The 24,379-nt window shown below is 39.5% G+C and overlaps 1 protein-coding gene across 1 annotated transcript in view; it reads left to right on the top strand.

Annotated features, from left to right (window-relative positions):
* Positions 1–24,379, top strand: part of vstm2a (V-set and transmembrane domain containing 2A) — a 95,750-nt gene that overhangs the window by 57,551 nt on the left and 13,820 nt on the right. The window lies entirely within an intron of this gene.

The following is a 24,379-nucleotide window of genomic DNA, read 5'->3' as shown; positions in this document are numbered from 1 at the left end:
ATGAACTCAGCTTGATTGCATAAGCATTCCTTCAAACCCAAAAAAATCTGTGACCTTGTTTTTAGGAACCACCATATTTTTTTTAACTGCCTCGACTGTGTATGTCTAAGGAAAGAACCCCAGTGAGTCATCACTCTACTAGGTGGTTGGGAACAGCAGGACTGTTGTTCATGGTTGCATTCACATTGCTCGAGCAGTTGCACGCAATTTCTATGTGTCACTTCAGTTTCATGTCGATGAGTCCATTGGTCCGTCCTTTTTCAAACAAATGTCTTGTGAATGCATGCAAATCTGCCCAACAAGTGCACAGTCGGGAAAATGTCCAGTTCTGAGCAACACTTAAGTCTCATGAAGGATTTGGCTACATGAATCTCTTTGAGGGTACTCTGGAACAGTGAAAAATGTTTACAGAAGTAATCCAAATTGATTCATCTAATAATCTAATAATAATTACAAGATAGATAAGAGATCCAACATACTGATTTATGCATGTGTACAGCCCTTTAAAGCATTTTTTTGCAGTATAAATTATTGTTTCAATATTAGGTGAAGCAGACATATGTGCAGCAGATAATGTGGGGTTCCTCAGGGATCTATTCACGGGCCTCATCTGATTAATACTAATATGTCCACTCACAAGTATTCTCTAATCTGAACAAATGTTACACGTTATAAGGACTAATCCAGTTTATGAATGGTGGAGTTAGCAGCAAGCTAGCTTTATGTTCGGTAAAGAGTTGTGTATAAAACAAATTATTGTAGTTTTTATTCATAAACAAACCTAACTCTTACACATACAAGATTATTGCATTAAATAAATTTGTAATTTCATAGGTTAGACTTTTTATATTGTTGCTGTATATATAATGTTTTTTTTAGCAATCCTGACTGTATTTTACTGTATATATGTATTTTTTTTTTGTTAAAGGAAATAGTGTATAGTTAGCATTTTGTTCATTCGGGTTGGGATATTATCACACCCACATTTTTTCAGCTCTACTTGCATTTACTGTCAGTTTCGTTGTAGTTTAATGTAAGCTTTATAAACCATCTGCATTTTTAAGCTTTTAATTTGATTACAAAAAATCTTTATTTTTCTAGTATGTTAATCTATCAAACAACAATGGTGGACTGAAAAGTAGACTACAATATTTGAATGTGAAGTAAAAAAAAATATTACCTAGAATTTGTACTAGTACATTTATTGAAAGGTTAAAAACTGGCTTTTTGTTTGAGGAAAGAAACCTTAATTGAAAAAAGATTGAATAAGAAGTAATATTACAGCACACAGTGGGCCCACACTTTAAGCTGCATGTTCCTCTTATCAGTTATGGCTAGGTGCTTCGGAAAGTGTTTGCAGTAATGTCACACAAAACTGCTTGTGTGATCTTTTCAAATGAGGTGGGTGGTTATTTTGGAGTTCAAATACCAAACTGTGTGATCACATTTCGCCGGACCCACAGCTGAACAGCTGCAAGGTAATGACTTCCATTCGTATTTAACCAGCCAGTCAGCAAAAAAATTCCAGTCACGGCTCATGCAGGCAGACAGTCCGATAGAGGGTGTAGGATATCAGCGAACAAGCGAATCAGACCGCAGGTTTTATGGCAGAGCCACCAGGCAAGTGAGGAAGCGAGTCAAAGAGACAGTCAGCTAGCCAGTCAGCCGGCCAAGGATCAGCAGGAATAGATGGAACTGGCACTAAGCCAGTTTGAGCTCCCTGTGGAGGTGCTGTGGTGATTCACATCCTTGCCTCACTGAACCTGACTGCCTCGCTGGCCTGGAATCGATATTTCACATCACCATTTCTCCGAGCCAAAAACATTTTGGCAAATTGCAGAGCGTTGTGTAAGGTTAAGTAGGACAAAATGAAGAGTATTCTGTGTGGCTCCATTCTTTCCCTGCATGTACCAAGAAAGCCTGAAGAGGTCTCACTGTGGCCTGGGGGGACAAAAGGCAAACAGACAGGAAAAATTTGGCGTCTTGCACAGTTCAAAGTCCTGAGACATCATATAATATGTCTTCAATTCAAATTTGAAATGAAAACCTTTTTTCCCCAAGCTTTCGATTCCCCTTCAAGTTCCACCTCTGTAGATGAATAGTTTTGCAGGAATTGAGCTTAATTCCAGTTCTCTTGGATATGTGAAATACTCCAATCACTGTCCACATAAAGGATAGTTTTTTTAAGAATTGAGCTGAATTGCTGGACTTTATTTTCCTCTTAGCTCAGCGATTAAAATGCATGGCAGCGTACAACAAAAAGTCACAATTGTTCCCCCCTTTGTTGTCTAAAAATAGCATGGGAGCACAGAGGGTACATTTACCTTTACTATCGGCACAGGTTATTTGTCAAGGGAAAAACAGCACACACACACAAAAACTACTTTAAAAGAATGTTTGTGATTTATATGTGGGAGTAATAGCTTTAGACATTGCGTTGCTTTCCACCTGTCTGTGGCTGGCTTATGTGATGTCTGTTTCAGGGATGGAACAAATGGAAACATTCACACACCCGATGCAAGCTAATAGGTAGAAGCTGGTGCAAAAGTCTTATAAATGTAATATTAGTATTATAGTGTATACTTTATTACAGTGCTGTGGCAGAGTTATAAATTATTTCTGGTGACATGGTGATGTCATTGAATAAAAATCCAACAGGAACTTGTCAGTTATTGTTAAGATAACATAGAAAAAGGTACATAAGTCAGGAAAAATTACAAAGATATGAAGAAATGGTCTTAGATTTGATGGAATAAAAGGCATTACCCAACTGAAAATGCGTAAGCCCTGCTCTCGGAGTGCTGAGAGTAGGAGCAGACTTTCAGTTTCCTGGGAGATTGTTCAGACATGTGGAGCATAAAACCTGAATGCTGCTGCTCCATGTTTAATGTTAACTCTGGGGACAGGGAAAAAAGACCTGTCCCAGATCTGAGAGGTTTATAATGTAGCTGCAGATCAGAAATGAGGACCCTAAAGCATTCAGCACTTAAAGGCCAACTGAAAAAGTTCAAAGTTGAAGATTTGACAATTGAACATGCGTCTTTCTATCTGAATCACCAGCACCTGCCTATAGTTCACATTCTGCTGAAATATTAGTCCTTTGATAATAATATGTTCTTAAGGTGACTGAATTAGGTTCATTACTGCTGCTGGACCTTGTCAGGACCAGAAGACCTCAAAGCCCAGGCCTGATGAGACAAAAAACATTGTTCCTGAGGTCCTGGTTGAGGTTAAGGGTTGGAGATGAGCTTTGTTTCGGCTGTGAGCCCACATATCTTTTTTTATTATTGTTTACCTGATACAATTGTATCTACATGCACTTTCTATTACTGTTCATGTTTTTCTCACATCAACCTGTAAAAAATGCTTTGCAGATACCATATAAAACAATAAAGACACAACAGCAGATATATAATCTATGAATAAAATACATACAAACTCCTGTTCCATACTTGCGTTTTGCTCTAAATCCAGAGGACGTGTAGCCATATTAGGGTTTGGTTCAAAAGATTGGTGACAGATTTTTTTTTTTTTTTAAGTTCCCACTTGGGCAAGTCAATTTAAATTGGTTTCAGGAAAACTCTATTTACAACTCCATCATACAAACTACACTATTAGCTTTGCTGTGTTTGGACCAGGTGTCGGTCAAGCTAGTTCTCCTGCCTGCCTATATAAAGCTGTTTTCAGACATGAAGCCCCAAAGATATCCTCACAATTCACATATGATGAAAGCAGCAGGAGATGTAACAGTCGGACATATTCAAAACAACAGAAAAGTATCTGCATCATTCAGGTGAAGGGTGGCCTAGCCTCGGGAGGAAGTAAATAAATACATTACATCGTGGAGATCACATGTTTGTTTCATGTCAATTAGACATCTTCATCTGCTTCACTGTCTCCTGCATGCTTGGCTCCTCTTTTTCATCCTTATTCATTTATGTTATTTTTTTTGTCTGTTGCATATCAGAGACGTCCTCAACACACCCGCTCGCTCAAAGTGAATCCTCCAGATTATCTCCTGCTGTATTCTTACATTGGCTCATTCGAACAATATCCTGAGTTTTTACAAGGGAGCCGGCAGGAGAAAGTCTGGAGAATGTTCACAGCAACTGACTCTAAACACTTTCGTTCTCCCATACAGCCCCTCAGCATAATTTATGGATATTACTCAGACGTCAGTTAATGTCAGGGAACACCTCAAGTTTATTTTAGCAGTGCCCATTTGTTCCATTACAGTCATACTGTATGTGTGTTGGCTTTCATCAGTACTACTGAAATAGTTTGGAATAAAATAGAATTAGTCATATAAATAAGTTTAAATTCAAATCGAGTTTAGCTTAATGTCAGTATGCAAAGTACAGATTATGATAATTTCAGGACTTTTCCCTGTCCGGCACACAGCTTTACGCCCATTGTTTCTCATTGAAGACATAAATCTTTTCAAAGTAAATATGTCCCAACTATATTTGGTTTGGATCTTTTCATGAGATTTGCTTGCAATATACATAATTTATAATAACGAATAATTTTTGAAGCGTTGACACATTAAACCACTGCAGTTGCCTTTGAAACAAAGCAATCTTATTGTACATTACAAGTGGGAATAGTGAATGTGCTAGCATCAATTTAACATGAGCCATTCTACCAGCCCATCTGTGCAGGTTTGGTAATGTTTTTCAGTGAACATGCACGCTCTGGGATTTCACCCTATGGCTAACAGTCAATGTGTATGGCAGTCTTAGCAGTCAACCTGAACACACTGTGCCCCTGAGCTACCTCAATAGTTAAGCATGAATGATATAACTCCTTGGAATACAATGTTAATTTTGCATTTAACAACACAAAGAAGATATTTACTGCAGTTTAGCAAACCTATTGTTTGATGATTCTGAAGCAATGCTGTTTGGTGGAAGATTTTTGCTTCCAGTTCATGAGAAAGCTTCCCTGGTGCAATCTGCTAAAGCACTGATCCATGCATTAAGTGAATTAACATAGCTGAAGTGCAGTCAGCGCTCACATAATGTGCATAACAAATGGTGGTGACCAAACCCTGACAAGCATGCACTGATTTGTGGTGTTTTTATGTATACTATCATTATTTTTGAAAATGAATAATTCATGTACCATTTCCACCACTGTGACTGTGACCATAACTGGTAAGGACAGTGCTGTTGATGCACCGCTGATGGAATTTCACTATTTAAGCTCACGCACTCCGTATGGCTCAGGAGCATGTGTCTCAACAATACACAATTTGAGCACAGGGAGCCAGCGCTGCATAATTCCAAAAAACATGGGAGGTGGTAGAACTACACTGTAATGATTCATATTTATATATTTTTATGTATTTATTTTTATTTTTATACATTTATCTTGCTCATAGTTCTTATATCATACAATACCTGTTAATACTGTACTATTCCATATATATTTCTTACTGCTCATAGTTCTTATATCATACAATACCTGTTAATACTGTACTATTCCATATATATTTCTTACTGCTCATAGTTCTTATATCATACAATACCTGTTAATACTGTACTATTCCATATATATCTCTTACTGTACATATCCATTTATTTACATTCCACTTTAAATATGCACAATACTCTGCACTTCATTGCCTTTTTTTGCACTTCTGGTTAGATGCTAAACTGCATTTCATTGTATAAGTACTTGTACTGTGCAATGACAATAAAGTTGAGTCTAATCTAAAAAAATCTAAATTATTACACCAGTAATACTTCATCAACTGGTTTTACATTGTGGGTTTGTAAAAAATAACACATTCTGACATCAAAGGATAATGTGATCTAACCAAACCATATATATATTTTAATGCTTGATTTCCACCATTGAATACAATCGTTAGGTGAAAGTAGGAGACCTGTGGCTAGAGCCAAACCAGAAAGCATTTCTTAAATTGTTCCTATTCAACCAAAATATAAACAGGTTGACTTTAGGTTAACAAGAGACTTTAAGCAGTGATTTAGCATGATACTATTTGCTAATTTTGGTATTAAACCAAAATTATTATTTCGTTATGTATATTATTCAGAAGTAGAATTGAATGTGTGTACCGAATTCATTGGCAGTGCCTCCAGTGGTTGTAGAGCATTGTCCCGAGGTGAGGTACAGTGGAGCTTCCTGATATGGGGCTTGGTGACCAAAGAACAGGGATGAGTGCGATGGGAATAACAGTCCTAATTTCCTCTTGGACATTTGGAATAGATTATTGCTGCTGAAAATAGAAAGTAGAAACAAATTAGACTGTAACAAATTGACAATCAACATGATTTCCTGAAAACAGAACACAGATGGTGGTTATGCATTGCAACCTTTCTGCATGGAGATGCACTATGGGACTTCATGACAAAATGGAACAGGGTGTTCCAAATGGTATAAGATTGCTTGGCAGACAGCTTAGGATCTTTCCTGGGAGGCAGGAAAACCAGGCTGGTGTTTTGTTTCTGTATAAAGGAAAGAGACGCATCCTCCATCCCTGACATAATTAAGAAGTTTTCTGTTTTAAAAATGCTATGATACATATTTGGCTTCGGTTTTACCACTACTGAGTAGATTATTGAAAAATAGCTTGATAGAACTGGATGGTCAATGTTAACACTCTGATGTTCTGTTTCCACATCTGCTTGGCTCTGTCTTTTTGCTTGAGGCTTATTAATGAATCTCTATGTGAAGGATGTTTAAGCCCAGAGTGATTGTGGCTCCTCTGTGGCCCTCCTGTTCTCTAGATCACCTCGAGCTAAATGAGATGTGGTGGGGATGGAATAAAGGGTCAGCGCCCTCAGTGTCTCCCCATCCTTCTCTCCTTTTTACAATTCCTTCCCATATCCCCTTATCCCCCCCAGCGCAGACAATCCAGGGCTGGGCCGCGAGGAACAAAGTGTTCCCCTGGGTGATTTCTGTCCTAGAACCATCTCCTAGTTTTGCACAGGGATCCAGTAAATGTCAATATGATTCAGTGAATATTTCACTTTCTATTACCCAAGTACTGTCGTGTTTTCACAGGTTTACAATTTCTCTTGTTTCTCATTCCTGCCTTCTTTCACTCTGTCACTCTCAGGCCCTTTCTGTCCCTATCTAAGCAGTTCCTGAGCGTATTGCAACTCTCCTACATAGGATTGTGCAGTTGTCATTTGTTGCTTGGCTCTCATCATTTCAGGTTCACTGTCCCTGAGATGCAGGCGAATCAGATATAGGCTCAGGAGGCTGTGTACTAGTTTGCAGTTGTTAGGCATGTCGGATGCTCAGTAAACAGTCGGAGCAGCCTGCAGCGATGATGGCACTTTGTCAGGGCCAAGACGGCGGTAGCTGCCCGTATAAATCCTTTCCATACCAGTTCAAGGGCTGTTGACATTGATGGGGGTTATTCCAGCTCTGCAATTAGGGGGAGCTGCCTCGTGTGATGCAATGCTCAACTATGTAAATGAAGGCATGGCCGCCATTGCGATTGATTGAGATTCAATAGTTGCACATGTGCCGATGCTTTTGTTACAAAACAGAAAGTCCAGTTTTCCCCTTTTGTTACTAAATGAAGCAATAAAGTAAATTCCCACCATTTAAGCCACATAGATCGATGCAAATATGAACTGTTCTGTGGTTTCCCAACGTTTGCAAAAGCATTTAAAGCAATATGATGAAAAACCAAAAATCCAGATGTCTGATGGCTTTTTAATCCTTGTTTTTAAACATTGTTTTGCCGCCAAGGAGAGCTGACAGCTTTGCACTGCAGCATTATGGGCTACAGTGTATGAAGCCATATGCCGAAACATGTGAAATACAGAACAGGCTGATACAAAGGCAGGCGAAGACATGTCAGATAAAATGGATGATTCTGTGCCTCTTATTTTGTAATCATTTATACATTAAAAAAGTTAGCCATAAGCAGCAATTATCGCAAATAATTATGAATAATCCTTAAACTATTGCAAACAAAACATATTTGTTGTAAATCAACATTTTACTATTGAGATATTTGTGAATTGCTAAATATATAAATTGCCTTCCAAATATATATATATTTCAGGAGGCAAGATGTCCAGAGCTATTAATAAATGTAATTTATAATCATTTTGCATTTTGCCTTCATTAGTAACATATTTGTGACTCGCCAAATGTATAAATTAAGAGCATATTCAATCCATTTTTTAATAAAAAACATAATCCGGTCACAATTATGCCTCACACAAATGTACCTGCTGAAAGAATTATTTTTTGTAGAGTCATTTGCGAAGCTAAAATGAGAATAAAAATGGGACTTTATGAATTAAAATGGGTCTGTCCGGTGGATAAGCAGATTTGACCTCTGAGGCCACTTCCATTAGCGTCTCAAGGTCTTAACAACAGATGTTGTAAATGTAACAAGAAAGAGCTGGGAAATAAAGATTTCTTTGTTATTTATGGCTGACATGTAAATATTATTTCTAGAAACAATTCACTATTAATATACAGTTGTATGTGCTGTAGATCTGCAATATAACACTGTAGTGGGAGCAATACGATTGACTGATTTCTATGTTTTTTCGTTGTTGCACATTATCATATTTCCGACCTCGACCCCCGTAACAAGGATGTTTGCATGTTATGAAATATTCATTGTGTGTTTTGTTAATCCCCTGCTCCTTCTCGTTGCAGGTACAACAATATTATCCAGCTGTGGGCTGACTGTCCTCCTCCTGGCGTGCGGTTTGGTGAGGGGTGCCTTGTTATAATTTGAAGAACTGACATGATTTGCTCCCAGATCTCTCTCTCTCTCTCTCTCTCTCTCTCTCTCTCTCTCTCTCTCTCTCTCTCTCTCTCTCTCTCTCTCTCTCTCTCTCTCTCTCTCTCTCTCTCTCTCTCTCTCTCTCTCTCTCTCTCTCTCCTCTGTTTGCTCCCAAAGTGAACAAGAAAATTGCCTGTTTTACTTTCCCTCCCCCCACCATGCGGACAGCACAGTCGAATCCTCATTTCCCAGCCACCACTGCTCTTGCACCCAGCACATTGTTATTAGCCAGTGTAAACACCAGTCACCTTTAAGCCAGTTGGATTACCTTTTTGTACAGACGTCGACCCGACACCATCTGAGGTGAAGTGCTCATGTGTGGAAACGGACTCTGTATCATACTGGACGATGGAAGATTGACTCTGTTATGGTTTCAAAGTTCCAGGTCATGTGTTCATTGCTCAAAAGTGAACAAGAAAAAAGGGGAATATATATCTGTGTAATAAATATGATTCCGGATATGCATATATATCTGTTTTAGTTGAAACACCTAGAATTAACTGTATGTGCTGTATACGTAGCTGACACTCTCGTGATAGGCCATGGATCTTCGTTGTGAACAGCCACTCTGGCCTTTTCAAAGAAACAAAATATCGTCAAATACATGTTAATTCCGACTGTTAACATCAACCATCAGGTTAAAAGAGGTTAAATTCCTATATCTGTTTGTTTTCTTTTCCAGCTGTATCCATCCAGATGATCTAATGTGCATAATTCAACCTCTTGTTAGTGACAGAAGTGCATGCTTTTTGGTCAGGAGGCTTAAAAGGGAAGAGCATATGTTATTAGAACTACACTTGGAGTAATTAGCGCTTAAGTATTTAGAATTATGTTTTATCTTGAATGCACTACGTTTGATGTTAATACAAAAATTGTCCCTTGTCATTTAAATTTGTATTGCATCCTCAGTAGGAATAAAAAGGATGTCACGATTTACGAGTCGTTTAAAATCCTGATATGTGACCATTGGATGATTCATTTTAATTGACCCGCAGCATTTTTAAAAGGCATCCTTGCGGCTGCTGTGCACAACCCTGTTATGTCTCATTATGACAGAGGGTGGATGCCTATTAACCCACTTTTGATCATAAGTAGTAGCTAGTTTCCGTGACGATTTCGCCGGCACACAAACACACATATCCTCACATTTGCAGGCAGATGTTGTTCGTGGCTGGATGTTGACATGAGATGCAGTGCAACACACAACAGACCCATGTTTGGGAGAAATAAGTTATCTCACAATAATATATTTTTTAACTTTATTTTCCAGATGATTATATGATTGCGATTTTTATCCACCCAGAGCATTTATAAGCAAAACGCTTTGACAATCCGACTCAAACCCAGGCAGATGCGTTGTTTGGTTTCACAGTGCAACAAGTCATATATTCGGATTCTCACCAAGGTACCGTTTCACATCCAGGATTGAACCTCTTTTGTTGTTAACTTTTGAGCTGAAAAAGGAAATTGTACACCATCCTTTAGAAATGCAGACGTTCCGATTCAAACTGAAATGTTTATAAATAATAGAGTAGTTGATTTATGTCTCCAGAATCATGCTGTAAGTGAATGTTATCCACCATGAGTGTAAGCTGCCGGTGCAGCCGTTGCCCCCCGCAATGAGATCAATATTTTGTTTTGGTCGATGTTGTCCCCTAAGCACACACTTTTTGTTTTGCTCAGTTGATGCCCGGAACCTCCGCCTGACGTTAAGGTGTTCAAACATGAAGCATGATTATCTAGTTCCTCATGTGTTGTATGGTATAATCTAACATTCATACATAACATACAGGTGTAATTGCCAATAATTACTGTGCTGTGTGCTCTCAGAAAGCAAAATACTCGCCTCACTTTGTGCTTTTATTCCGCTTTGCAGACAAAGCAAAACTGTATAGTTGTACTGTAATTCCCAAAGAACTGTGGTGGGAAACTTGTTGATTCAGCATCGGGAGTTCAGAGGCTGACGGCGCGTCTCATGCTTTGGGATCAGACCACAGACGTCTCCTGATCAGCAGCCTTCAGCCTCGGTACAAGATGTGTGAGCAATAGCGGGCAACCCTGTCTAATCCCCCGAGCTCCAAATAGCTTCAGGGTTTATTTGGACAGTTAATCTTGCATCACTTTCATATATATGCCACTCTGCTGTGACTGGAAATAGATTGCTACATTTTTAAATGAGACATGTTGTGTAATATGATTCAGAATGTTCAAGTTTGCAGGGAATAAGAAAAAAACTAAAAACGGTAGAGCTTATTTTGAGGTACTGGGACGGGATGTGGATGTCGACTATATTGGAAAAGTGCCTGAGCACTTTGGAGAGAATGTGCACAGGTCGAGTGGACATGTCGACTTTGTCCAGCCCTCATGTAAAAAGTAACAGATCTGTACAACTTGTAAATGAATTAATCAGCATGTTAAGATTCTTTTTTTTTTTTTTTTTTAAAGAAGTCAATTTAAAAAGGCAGAGGCCAGTGATGTTCTGTACTCGTAACAATGGTGTCATGTACTCATATTGAAGTGTTAACAAGTCCAAAGTGGGTCTTCATCTCTTCAAAATGAACTTGGGTAAAATGTATTTGAGAAAAAAAAAAATATATCTATATATATTAGAAACATCTCCTTTATAAAGCTTTCATCCTAATCTAGAGGACTCCTTCTCTGTGAGTCTCTGCAACATATTGAATAACAATGAGTGAAATATTGGAGTGACGATTGATTTGATAGTGTGATCAGAGAGAAGCTAAATGATGCTTTGTTTAAAAAAAAGGAGAAGTTTGGGTATCGATGGAGGCAGAGGTGCCTGCGGGCAACGATGCCTCTGTTACTAAAGAGGAGAACAGTTCACGAAGATGGCTACAGCAGCAGCTCCTTCATCCAGGGATGTTATTTCAGAAACATCACACAACCATTTTCTGTTCTGTTTTATATGCCGCGCTCCTCATCCACTCTAGATGTATTTGTTTCTTCTAATGTGTTTCATTTCAATGCGGTCCTGTCTGTTTGTTGAGCTGTCGGAAAATCCTGATGAATTATAATTCTTTTCTTCTTTGGTATTGTGTGAGGCTTCTGTACTGGAACATTGCAACAGTTTGTATTATAATGACAATATCAGAATAATATTTAAATAAATCATTTTCACAGATGAAATTCAAACAATAAAGGGGTCCATCTGTTTGGTTGATAACATACTGAGTTCCATAGTGTGTGAACGAGGGAGAGTGCTGACGGTTCCAAATACCAGCCCAGTTTCAAACTCGGAGGAAAGTTACTTTTGTGTGAGTATAATCACTATCTATTTGATAGTTCTGCCAATCACGATTCAAATCAGCCAGCCCTTCCTTTACACCAAACCACCCAGAGGAAATAACAGTAAGATTACACTAGAAAAGCATTTCCTGGACCAACCTTCATTTATTTTCATCTGATCAAATAAAATAAAAAAATCCCCCAAAAAGAAATAAATACAAACAAATAAACAAACACAAACAGACACAATTAAAAAAGAATAGAAAACAGGAGCCAAGGAAAAAAAAGGGACACCCTCTTCTTTCTCCACAGAGCACCAGCGCAAAAGGTGGCAAAGGCCCACAGAAGTGAACACCAGGTCTCCACAGACGTCCCCACGCTCCATGGACTCGAGCGGCCAACACTGCCCAGCACACAAGGTCCAGGCACGTCAGCAGCTCAGCACGAAAGGAGAGACCCTGAACCTTGTGTATTGACTGAGTTATGGTGCAACTCGAAGGAATGAGAGTTTTAAAACACGTCAGCAATAGCTTTTAATACATAATGCTTATACAACTCAATCAGTACAGGTTGGCATAATGACTCTGCATTTCAAAACGTAGTTGTTTTGTATCGTATGCTCGACTATATTATAAACGCCTTGAGGCTGAACGGGCCTTCACAGATTTGAATGCATTAGATATTTCATAATTGTTAATGTCATCATGATGCAATTATGTACAGTTTATCAGTATGCAATACACAGTGTTTACAGATAAAATATTTGCAGTGTGCACAGTTGCGGTGGTATAAATGCAATAATACTGAGAGGGCCCCCATAGACTTTAATGCATAACATAATTCAAGTAACTTAAAATGTCATCATAATTAAATCTTTTATAGATCATCACTATGCAATACAAAGCATGAATGTCTATGGAGATTATATTGCAAAAAATGTTTTATCATTAAATGCACAAATGCCTGCATTTGATTTAAAATAGCTTGGCACTACATGGAATTGTACATTTATCAATATAAAGACTGCAAACATGGTGGTTTTAAACCAGAGAGCAACATTGAAAAAGGGCACTGAGGGTACCCAGGAAAAAATAACCACACTGTACTTTAGACTTTGATAGTTTCCCGAACAAAATGAAATCCAGTCCCCTCACAAATGGTTCTCCTGATGTGTACGTTGAGGCGAAAAAGAGCAGCAGTTTGCAGGTGATACTGCAAATTGGTCTTCCTGCAGATCTCTTGGTCTTGGCAGTCAGCCTCCATCAGCGTAGACCTCGGCAGCAGGAAACTACCTCTCTGTGGGTAAAAATGGGCCTGTCAAATCCCATCATCCATTCATCTGTTTGAAAGACAAGATAGAGGAATGGAAAATGAGGAGAGAGAGGGGGAGAGAGGGGAAGGGAAGAAAAGATCCTCTTTGGAGCCGAGGAGTGAATTTGGCAGCGGCAGCTCAACTAATCAGGTTTACTTAATCAGTGAATTCAGAATGCAAAGCAGGCACAGTCGCAAAAGAGAGAAAGAGGCAGAAAAAGATAGACGAGCAACAATGCAAAATTAACCCTCGGTCCGTGTTTGTTAATTCAGCAAGCAGTGACAGTTATTTATGTGGAGGTGAAGACAGAGCCAACTAGCAGCCTGCCTCTGGCACTCTAATCAGGGCACGGATCCTTCTGCTGCACAGGAAAAAAGGGGATGTGGATATTATCGTGTGGCCAAAAACTTTTTGCATATTGAAATACGTTGTTGTGAAATCTCAGATTGATGCATCTCAAGATCTGTTCGTCCTATTGTGTGCTTCCACCTAGTTAAAGACAAAAACACAAAACACAGTTAGCTAAGCGAAGTTTGGACTTTTTTCACATACTCATGAAATATGCATACATACATTGTAGCGACAGGATCCATGCTGAGCAAGAGAGCCGCTGTGGTTCCAGCCTTAATGCAAAGCACCCCACTGGTAACACTGCATGTGTACGGCAATGTGTTTGTACCCTCTGCGTGTTTGTACCCTCAACTGCTTCCTGGCGCCGCAAGGAGGACATTATGTATCAGATGAAATGGGGAAAGATCTAACCATAACGGCACTGTGGGAATTCAGTGGCCCAAAGGTTAGAGAAGGAGATTAGACTGGAAGTATCTGGGCCAGAAAAACAAGGAAACAAGACATGCTGTTACCTCCCTGCGCAACTCTGCAAGAAAGCATCAAATTGAATCTACCTAAATGTCCAAAGCCTCACGGATGCCTTTTTGTCATATACTGACAAGCTTGTTCAGGTGGCTTTCCATGTAAAGTTCTACAATATAAATATATATTCATTGCTTGTCAGTGCCATGAGCAGATAGCAGCTCCCCCATAGATAATGTCCCTAGGTGGTGTGCTACATGACCTTATTGCTGGATGGTTATATAGTAAAACACGTGGCCCGGTCACACCAAGATGATTTCCGAATGAAATCCCCATGGGATCTGTCATCCTTGTATCCCTGGATACTCTGGCTTCCTTCCACAGTCATGACATTCAGACTGGGATTAGGTGAATTGGAGTGAACGTGCATTTTTAAGATTTGTTTGTCTCTGTACAGGGTGTAACCTGCTTTTTGCCCACTGTCAGCTGGGGGTAATGAAGCTCTTCAAGTAGAATTTGACAAAGCCCTTTGTAAAGATCAGGTAGTGCAGCAGCACCAATCTTTAAACCATTATCATGTCTTTTTTTTACCAGTATTGGCCAAATTACTACCAACCAATTAACAAACAGTTAACCTGGCATTGAAGGCCCCAAGGAAATCAGGCGCCTGCTTGGTCAGTGCGGTCATGTGAATCTCCTCCCAACAAGGTTTTATGGCAGCACAACAATGTCACCCTGCTCCTGCCTTTCCCTGTGCTAGACAGCAGTCATTATTCACATGGTCACAAAAAGTCCTTGTCACACGTTGTTGTTGTAAAAATCCGAACAAACTAATGAAGCTGTCATTTTTCACAAATCAGTTAAAGTTCATCTCCTAGGGGAGCATAAATATCCGTGACTAGCTAACTAACATTTATGACAAATTCTCAGAAAAAAAAAAAGTGGTTCCGTTAATTTGTCTCTCACCGAATCTGAGCAAAATGACAAACGTGACAAAACACCAAAGGTTTAGCACACATGAGGGATACTGGGGAGTCGGAAGAAGCTGCAGCATCAGCAGCATATAGTGCCGTGTTATACCAGACCATGCAGTACACCTACTGTGCTACTCAGCTGGAAGCCAGCAGCTGATGAATGAACCATGAGTACCTGGTGCCAATCAACTAATACAGGTACGCTCATACATATTCAGCCACAATTTGTATTTTAGAGAATGTTCTTAGCGCTGGTCAGGCGAAAATGTTGAAATGACTGTTATAAGTAAAATTAGGTAAATTGCTCTGGGCCAAGTGCGCTTCAGATAAATGGGGTCAGCCACCTGGCGTGATTGTGTTTATGTGGCATGTTTTCCACATTAAGATATAGGACTAAGAACAAACCCAATTTCATCCAAACGACTGGTTAAACATAATAGATGTCCTGCCCTCAGCCAAGACTAAAACAGATGTAGCCCTTGGAATCATTTGGATAAAACCCAGAGGTGAGCACAAATCTTCCACATGCTTTCACAAATGCTGACGGGTACCCCCGACTTAAGAGGATGAAGGGTCCTCTGACATCATTTCATTGGTGCTATTGGGATCTGGTCGTTGGCAAAGTGCTAACAAGCAATTCTGCTCAGAGACATTTTTACAAAGGCAAAGGAATTGAAGGGCATTAAACTTTGCTAAAGTTTATGTTGCTTTCCAGTGAGGGTGTGTTTGTGTCTGTGTGTATGTGTGTGTGTGTGTCTGAGAGAGAAAGAGAGTGTGTCCATGAATGGTCCTGCATTATTTATCTGCAGTCATTAAAAGTAATCAATTGAAACTGGCATTGATGTAGGGGTCTTTATTGAGCTTTCAGGAATCCGTCACTGTAATGTACCGTGTGACTTTCTCACCCTGCTTGATTGTTTTGTCCCACAAAATGCCCAAAGGAATGGGAATGGGTATCGCGTGGACCCATCAATGCTAAGCATGCCTCAATACTTTGGGGTTTTACGAAACCCCAGAAGCATTTGCAAGATAATCAAATTGGCTCATCGTCCGAGGATATATTGTGGCGAGATCAGGATGGGTGTTTATGACTTACGAATGCGACGACAGCGGCCGTGTCTCCTCAAAGTGTGTGAATAAAAGCTGTGAGTTTAACCCAACAGGAGAGACGGATGAGGCAGTAAGAAGGCAGTTAGGGGAATGTGGTGCACTGCTATAAGTGAGTGGGTGTGTTGATTAAAAAAGAAAGCCCAAGAGTATTGAGTGTTGAATGTGTGTTGACAGAATGTGAAGCCTGCCTCATTAAACTATATAACCAGGGAGAGGCATGTAATGTGTGTGTGTGCGTGTGCGTGTGTGTGTGTGTGTGTGTGTGTGTGTGTGTGTGTGTGTGCGTGTGTGTGTCGGCCTGGACCGAACATTATTGCATCTCTTTATGCAGCATGCAAATCAAAGTGCCACGCAATATTGAAGACCCTTCGAGCTAAATCCTGCTTTCTCCTGCACGTCCTCATGTTGCGACGGGGGCCTGAGTGAAGGAAGCAAACTCCAGCCACAGGAGGATATGAGAGTGGAGCCCTCCTGTCAGATCAAGTCAAGGTTGTTGTGGTGAACTCCAGATACCGAAAACAAACCAACGACATGAATGTGAAAGCCCGAGAAAGGTTCCTTACCTTTTCACTCTGTGGTTGCCTATAGTGACCCCAAATCATTCATTACACTCACACGACTGTAACTTTCAATGGCACATATTCAATGTGACAAATGCTCACCAGATATTTCTCAATTTTGAAAAGCCGTGTTAAAAAACACTGCTGTTATCTGCAATTCTGGAGTATTATCTGGAATAGGATTTGATCAAATTAATTTTGAATTGACCGTTCCAACTATATATAAGACGATAGAATGAAAGATAGATAGACAGATAGATAGATAGATAGATAGATAGATAGATAGACCTTTCTGCTGCTTGTCTGACTGACATCTCTCAGGGGATGTCCGCACACTTCTTGAAAATGTGTAATGTGCTAATGTACTTACATGATCCATGCTGTTCTAGGTCTGTACCCTTATGGTTGAATGCACTTTTGTAAGTTGCTTTGGTTAAAAGCGTCATATAAATTTTATTTAATGTTATGTAATGTAATATGTGTGTGTGTGTGTGTGTGTGTGTGTGTGTGTGTGCGTGTGTGTTTGTGTGTCCCTTGCTGACAATGGATGCACAGCTGGATCCTCTGCCAAGGTTTTCTGAACAGTGAGTGTGTTTCAGAACTTTCAGAATTTTAATATCGATAAAACCACAATTCAGCACATATTCATCAACATAAAGTGCATCTAATTCAAGCACAGTAAATTGTTATTGACTATGTCGGTGCAGCTTATTGCTGTAGGCTAAGACAATAATTATTATTATTATAATCAATTAAAAAAATTGTTGTTGCTCGTATAGAAATATAAGTCTCTATATGTTTTTTTTAATGAGCTATAGGAGAGCATTTTATTGACAGCAACATCAGCATGAATGATTTCCTTACAAAAGAAGACACATGACTGAGCCATGAGGACAGATAGCAAATAGAAGTTCTGAATATTGTCCGCAGGCTAATTAGTTTATTATACAGGTGAGATTGTATTATGATACACAGTTGAAACAAAAATTGCCCAAAATAAAATGAAACTCAAAAGCCCTCGCCCGGGGCAGAAATTAATTCATCAGATTCTCCTCCCGCACCTGACTGACTGTGAGCCACGGTGCACTTTAAAAAGGAAAAGAGACAAGACCGTGAATGAATCTTTTACGACATTGCAAAAGCGTAGAAAAGGGGATTTTATGGTTCCTTAGTTCGCACCTGCATTGAGCACGGATCCAATAATTTTAATTGGAGGAAGAAGAAAAACCAAACGGTTGGAATGATTACATCTGGGCTGGTGCTGATGTTCGTTAACTGGCGGTAGGAGCTACAGTGTGTTGTTGTGCTGCAGTTTCGATGCAGCCTGATGTGTCAGATCCGCTGCAGGATCCAATCAACAGATTTCCAATGACAGGGTGGAAGTGTTCAATAAAAGAAAATCCCCCTTAGGATGCTCTTATTTACCCACAGCAAAGTCGAAGCTGTGCCCAGATTCACTGCAGACCCGGAGTGTCACGCAGCGACTGCTGGTTAACATGTGGCCTAAATGGGCTGCGTTTCAGTCACTGGTTCGTACTGGTTTTGTTGCCTGACAACAGCACTGCAAAGGCATGTAAATGAGAACAGTTGTCGTGGGCGTTCATCTGTATAAAAATACTGTGTGCATGCCAATACAATGCAGGGTTATGTTAATTAGAGTATTGTGTTTTCTTGCAACACTGAGCGACATTTGCAGCAGGCTTCAGTTACTTTACATTGAAACTAGTGGTTTTTGACATTTCCTCAATTTAGCTAAATGACCCAGAGATGTTTTGACCTCGTCTGTCTGTGTCAGCCACACTAAGAATAGATAGTTGTACTTCGCTCATGGTAATGAAAGGTGAGAATAGTCTGAAGAAAGTGGTTTAAAGATATGAGGGAAAGAGCCTACAGAAGAAAAGAATAATACAGAAAGAGAACGAGTTAGCTATTTCCCTTCAGTGATGATATGTAAATAGTTTAGGTTTTCAAATTCAAATAACGTGTGACCACTGGCCAGGTAATTATCTACTAAATTAGGGCAACATGGACACTCATAAATGAAATAAAGGTTTCTCCCCAAAAAATGTAATTAAATGTCTTTAAAAGAAAATTTGCATTGCCCTCTCATCTTCCTCATATATTGAATATTATTAATTACAGTTCTGAATCTGACAGATGTTCAATACTTAGTAATCATTTCATTCGCAGTATGAAATCACCTTGAAAGGGGTTGATAATAAGTCTAATGATGTCAATGGTGTATTCAAATAAAAGAATGCCCAATTAAGTTGGTGTTTTTTTCCAACAGTGGAAATACATACATAGTTTAGTTCTTAAACTCTAAATACATGGGGCACTGGCCAGATTATTCTCATATATAATGAGCAACATGGGCATTCATAAACAAACCAACCGTATTTTGTTCTATCTTCAAAATTTTAGTTAAATATATTATAAAGCAAATATGTATTTCTTATATCCCTCATACCTTGAATTGTGTTTAGCACTGTTCAGTTCTGAGCCTGGAAGATGTGGAACCTGTTCCATATTTAGTTATGATTTCTTTGGCGAACATAATCACGAACAACTGATAACAAGGCTAATGATGTCAATGGTGTATTAGAATTCAAGGATGCCGGATTAATTTGATCAAAGCAAGATGATGTTGATGATTACCAGTGGCTTATATCCAGTAGCTGGTGCACAGAGCTTTATGTTTTGACTCCAGGCTCCCGCTGGCTCTGCTCATCGATGTCTGTCTCCGTTGAAGATGATACCTTAAGGCCACAGTATACTTTGTGATGGTCAGATCATTCAACATCATCTGAAACCCTACCCAAAGTTGAGACACAGGTAAGGACCTTGGCACTTTTTTCCTAAGGTGTAAGTCTTGAAATAATTGCCTAAAAAAACTCAGAACCAACAAAACAAAGGAAAGGTTCTCCTCCCATCGTGGGTCAACGAGGGAATCATCTGGTTCTGCAGAAGGTTTGTTCGTGTTAAAAGGGAGTTTTTCTTTCCCACACTGTCAACGCAGTATTTGCTCATTGAGGAATGTTTTTTTTAATTAATAATTTGTCTGATTTGGACTTGATCTACATGAAAGGTTCCCCGAGCTAACAGGGGTAAGCTCACTGGCAAAAACATCTCAATCTAGATAAATCAGAAACAAAAACGGATTTTCTAGTTTTTTTAACATATTAATCAGCCTATCATAAATCGCAGTCAGTCAATAAGTTTTATCATCAAAGCCTGACAGACACTACCAAGCCAAAAATAGCCAGTGGAGAATATGTTCTTCGCTGCTTGTAAAAGTGCCATAGTATAAACTTTGACAGCCACAAGTTAGGCATGTTGTCAATTAAGAAACAGTTGTGGGTTTGCAAAAGTGGAACCTTTGCTCTCCGGTCAGTTCAGTGTCAACCACATCATCTCCTCGAAAAATCCTTTCTCTTCTCTGTACTGCAGTAAATAGTGAAGCTGGTAAAACATGATCTGCTCAACCCTCATCCTATGTCTTTTGCATGGCAGTGATCCTACGCAGAAGTATAAACCATTCAAAAAATATTTTTGCCTCAATAAATGAATACCTGAACAAAACATTTAATTTGAAGAAAATCAAAGTCAATATTTTTTGTGACAACACATATCAGCATGTTGGGGGATTCCGGTGATAACTCTGTGGAAAAAAAAAAGATCTGATCAAGTGGACACGAGGACTGTGTCACCATCGTAATGTGAACGCTGATGAGAATCTGCTTTAATAGAAGCCTTAAGTAACTCACGTGAGAGCCACCCGAGATCTTCTAATATGTTTGTAATAGTTCATTAGAAGAGAGTGAGCAGGGTTCATTTTTCTCCTGCTTTGCTCAGCTGCCTCTGCACACACAGGCCGTTAGGATATAATTGAGGCCGTCATTCTGTGACCGTGCCGCAAATGGCTTCTTGAAGAAGTCCCTCTTACTTTCTGGCTGCCTGTCTGTCACCAGGGGTATTGCCTTTTTGCTCCCCGTCTTTATTCCTTTTAATCATTGACTTCATTTCGCAGATAGGGGGGCTGACATTGAGAGAACCTTTCATTGCCGTTCGGTGATTCTCATTGACTAGTATTGTAATGGATGTCACGCTGCGGAATGGAGGACAGGCTGAACAGCGCCGGCTGAATAGCGCTGTAATATGTTTCTGTCCTTCCTCTCCCGGCTGTGGCGAGGGTCTTGAAGCCATTTAGCCCGACACTTCTCACAGATAATGCCAAGTTTGAGTCCAGCTTCAAAACACTGCATGACTTCATCCGTGGCAGCTGTAAATAATCCAATAAAGGGCTGAGTGTGTTGCATTTCTGTCTGTGCGAGTCAGACTGGTGCGTGTTTAACGATGATTGACTGGGTTGATATTGCCAGATACATGAGGCAGGTTGGAAATTAGGCAAAACAGAAGGTTGATACCACAGGAGCACAATTAAAGATAATTGCAGCGTCAAATATCTGTGAATTTGTTTTAGATTTCACATCCACTCAATATCCAGGATGAGCCAGAGTTAAACAGACTGTTTTGAATAGTGCTTTTATACCAATGCCCATTCAGTTCCCAGCTGTAAAAAGCTACTTTAAAATGCATTATTCAGAGCTTGTTGACAACATGAGCCTTAATGTATCATCAGACTGAGCATGAAGCAAATTCTACAGGTAGCAGGAAAATACAAGCATTAAAGAAACAAATAGATACCATCAATCATGACTTAGCAATGCTCTTGTTTCGTGGCTTGTCATTTAACACTTTGTGATTTAACCCATAACTCAAAGCAATATGACCAAGACCTTAAATAACCAAAAGGTTCAAATTGTGACACCGAATGCAAAATGCCCACTTTCACCTAATTATATTTGTTGCCTAAACCTAATTAAAACCGGATATAGACTTAATTAATTGTCTTCTGAGAACACCCTCCACCCCAGACACCTCATGCTGGTTCTGCCGCCTTTAATAAAGGCAGAACTTTATTAACTTAAACAATTACGCTTCAAGACAGATAACTTTTGCAAATTGCAGTGTGTCCTGTGTTTTTCCTGAGAAGTCAATACCACCAGTAAATGGGTTGATATTGAATTTCAGATTTGTTATATTCTTTCGCAAAAATCGAAATACGGTTCACAGTGTGAGTCTGAACCTACAGCCTTTTTTCCTACTTGTGGCGCCTGTGGCACAGGAGGTAGAGCAGGTCACCCACTAATTGGAAGTTTGATTGTTCAATCCCCGGCTCCACATGTGGAAGTATCCTAGGGCAGGAGACTGAACCCCAAATTACCCCTGATGTTCCATCGGTGTGTGGGTGTGTGTACCCTGTGTGAATGGGTAAATATGAACTGTAGTTTGGCTGTAAAGATGATGTAAATAAAGATATGTGGGTCCACAGCTACATATTTCAGATTGAATCCAATTTATTTGTAGTGAAATTACAAGCTAGGATTAAAATTTCATTTTAACATTCACAATCAACAAAACATTAATATTAAATATCTCTTCAAAATGTCCACTGCTAACATTCCATTGACTTCCCCTGAAATATCTGCTGGTGGCACCTCTGCATGATTGTAGCTATTTTCAGTCAAAATGATTTATTTTCTTAAAGTTCAGGAAGTATGTAAAGTTTTTTCAGGTTCTGGGAAGTTTACAATGGGTTGATAAATGTTAAACTGAGCGTGTGCTGCTGCAACTGTATACTTTGTGCACCCTGACCTTCACCCAAATATTTCCCTGGGCTATCGCTGAAGCTGTGTTTCTTGCAATGACCCTGACTATTTATTGCAAAATTGCAAATGTACAATCTTTGCTCATAAATTGATAATTTGAGAGTGAACAAATTTGACTTACAAGCCAGAGGTGTTGACGTGCAAGCTGTAGTCCCCATATTGTGGAGGAGTTTCATGTACATTGTGGGTGATTTACACCATGATGTACAGTTCCTTCCATGAAATTATAATTTGCCCCACCTAACATTTAATTCATGGTGAACATTCCAATAAAGTCCATGAAATGATTTCCCTATGTAAAGCATTCATTAGAGTTGGTCTACACACGTCCCTGTGTCTGTTTGACTGCTGCGTCTCACACTCATGAAATGACATCAAAGCTTCTTCCCTGCTGTTTCATGACATTTCCAGAGTCCATGGGAGGTTAGATGGAGTGGCCTGAAAAAAAGAGCACTGCAACTCTGGGTCTGGCTACAGGGACATTCTAATTTTGTGTTAATTAACATTTTAATTAACACAAAATGTTGTTAACTCGAGGCCAACCTCAGAGCCATGTCTGGGACAGACTCATTACATTCGTTGTTAGCCTCTCTACTCTTGCCCTTCGACGGGCTACCTGTAAAAAAGTCATCCTCCAGAAGAATGAACAGACTTGCATGGATTAAATTCCCTGGTGTGTTACTGCTTTAAATTGAAATACTGCATTCTGAGTAGATAGAGCAGCTCTGGGTTTAGCCATAATCTGGATTTACATTATTGAAAAAGCTTATTTTAGTCCAGTACTGCAAACTCATGAACAACATGAGTGCTGCCATGTATGTACATTGAAGAGCATGTTGTGTAACAGTGTGACATGCAGATTGATTTAATTCGACATCAGGCCAGGAGAGTGACAGGGCTCAGAAAAGACTCCATGGAAGTCATGCCTGTTATTTCTGTCCTCAGGGGAGAAAAACTGTCTCGACAAATATGTTGCAGCTGAAGGATTGTGTTGACACTACTAAGCTTAATGTTAACAGCAGAGCTGTACTGAAGCAATGCATCATGAAGCATATGCAAGATTCAACTTTGCTTCATCATTGAATCCTTATCAGTTGCTGCTGCACAGTTCACCCATAAACACAATTAACGTTTGTATTGGGATTTTTAATACATAACACGACAAACAATTATCTTCTGGTTCATACTATTCAACCTAGCTGCGGCTAGGGGCCAGAGCACCCTCGTCATTTAGTCAGACATGGGTCAATGGCTTCGAACGATGGATCACATTTGATTTATACTAAATAAGCCCCTCCTTTCACAGAGGTAGAATGTTTATCCAATCAGCTCTCTGCGTGTTGTCTTCAGGCTTAGATTTGGTCACCTTCAATCTGAATGAGGACCCCTTCGAAGTCTCACTACACATTTAGATGAGGCCTCTGCTGAGACTCAAACCTGTTTCTCTCAGTGAAACCCCCGTTGTCTCAGACCCCCTCGTCTGCGCCGTTAACACCTATGGTCACTCTGTTGCAGACAGTAAGATAGCCCCTGCAGTGAAAACCCTTTTGTTTCAGCAGCAGGCTCATGAGTCTCCAGCCAATACACATCAGCACAGAGGATTTCACCAGTCTAACTGCAGAAAACATCTTAGGATATTACATTCTATATATATACACTTGTCAATCTTTCATCAAACTTATCTAATACAAAATGTCCCATCACACGCTATATCTATATCTATATCTATATATAATACAGTAGAATACGATCACTTAATTTGTTCAGCTCTTTCATTTTGTTTGGCAACATTATGGGCCAATCACATTCAATAGTTTTCAATTTGATTTTACATACTGCTGTTT

Source organism: Pleuronectes platessa, chromosome 20, assembly GCF_947347685.1.
Source record: "Pleuronectes platessa chromosome 20, fPlePla1.1, whole genome shotgun sequence".
Taxonomy (NCBI): domain Eukaryota; kingdom Metazoa; phylum Chordata; class Actinopteri; order Pleuronectiformes; family Pleuronectidae; genus Pleuronectes; species Pleuronectes platessa.
Note: the sequence above shows the minus strand (reverse complement) of the source record. Positions and strands in the feature narration are given on the sequence as shown.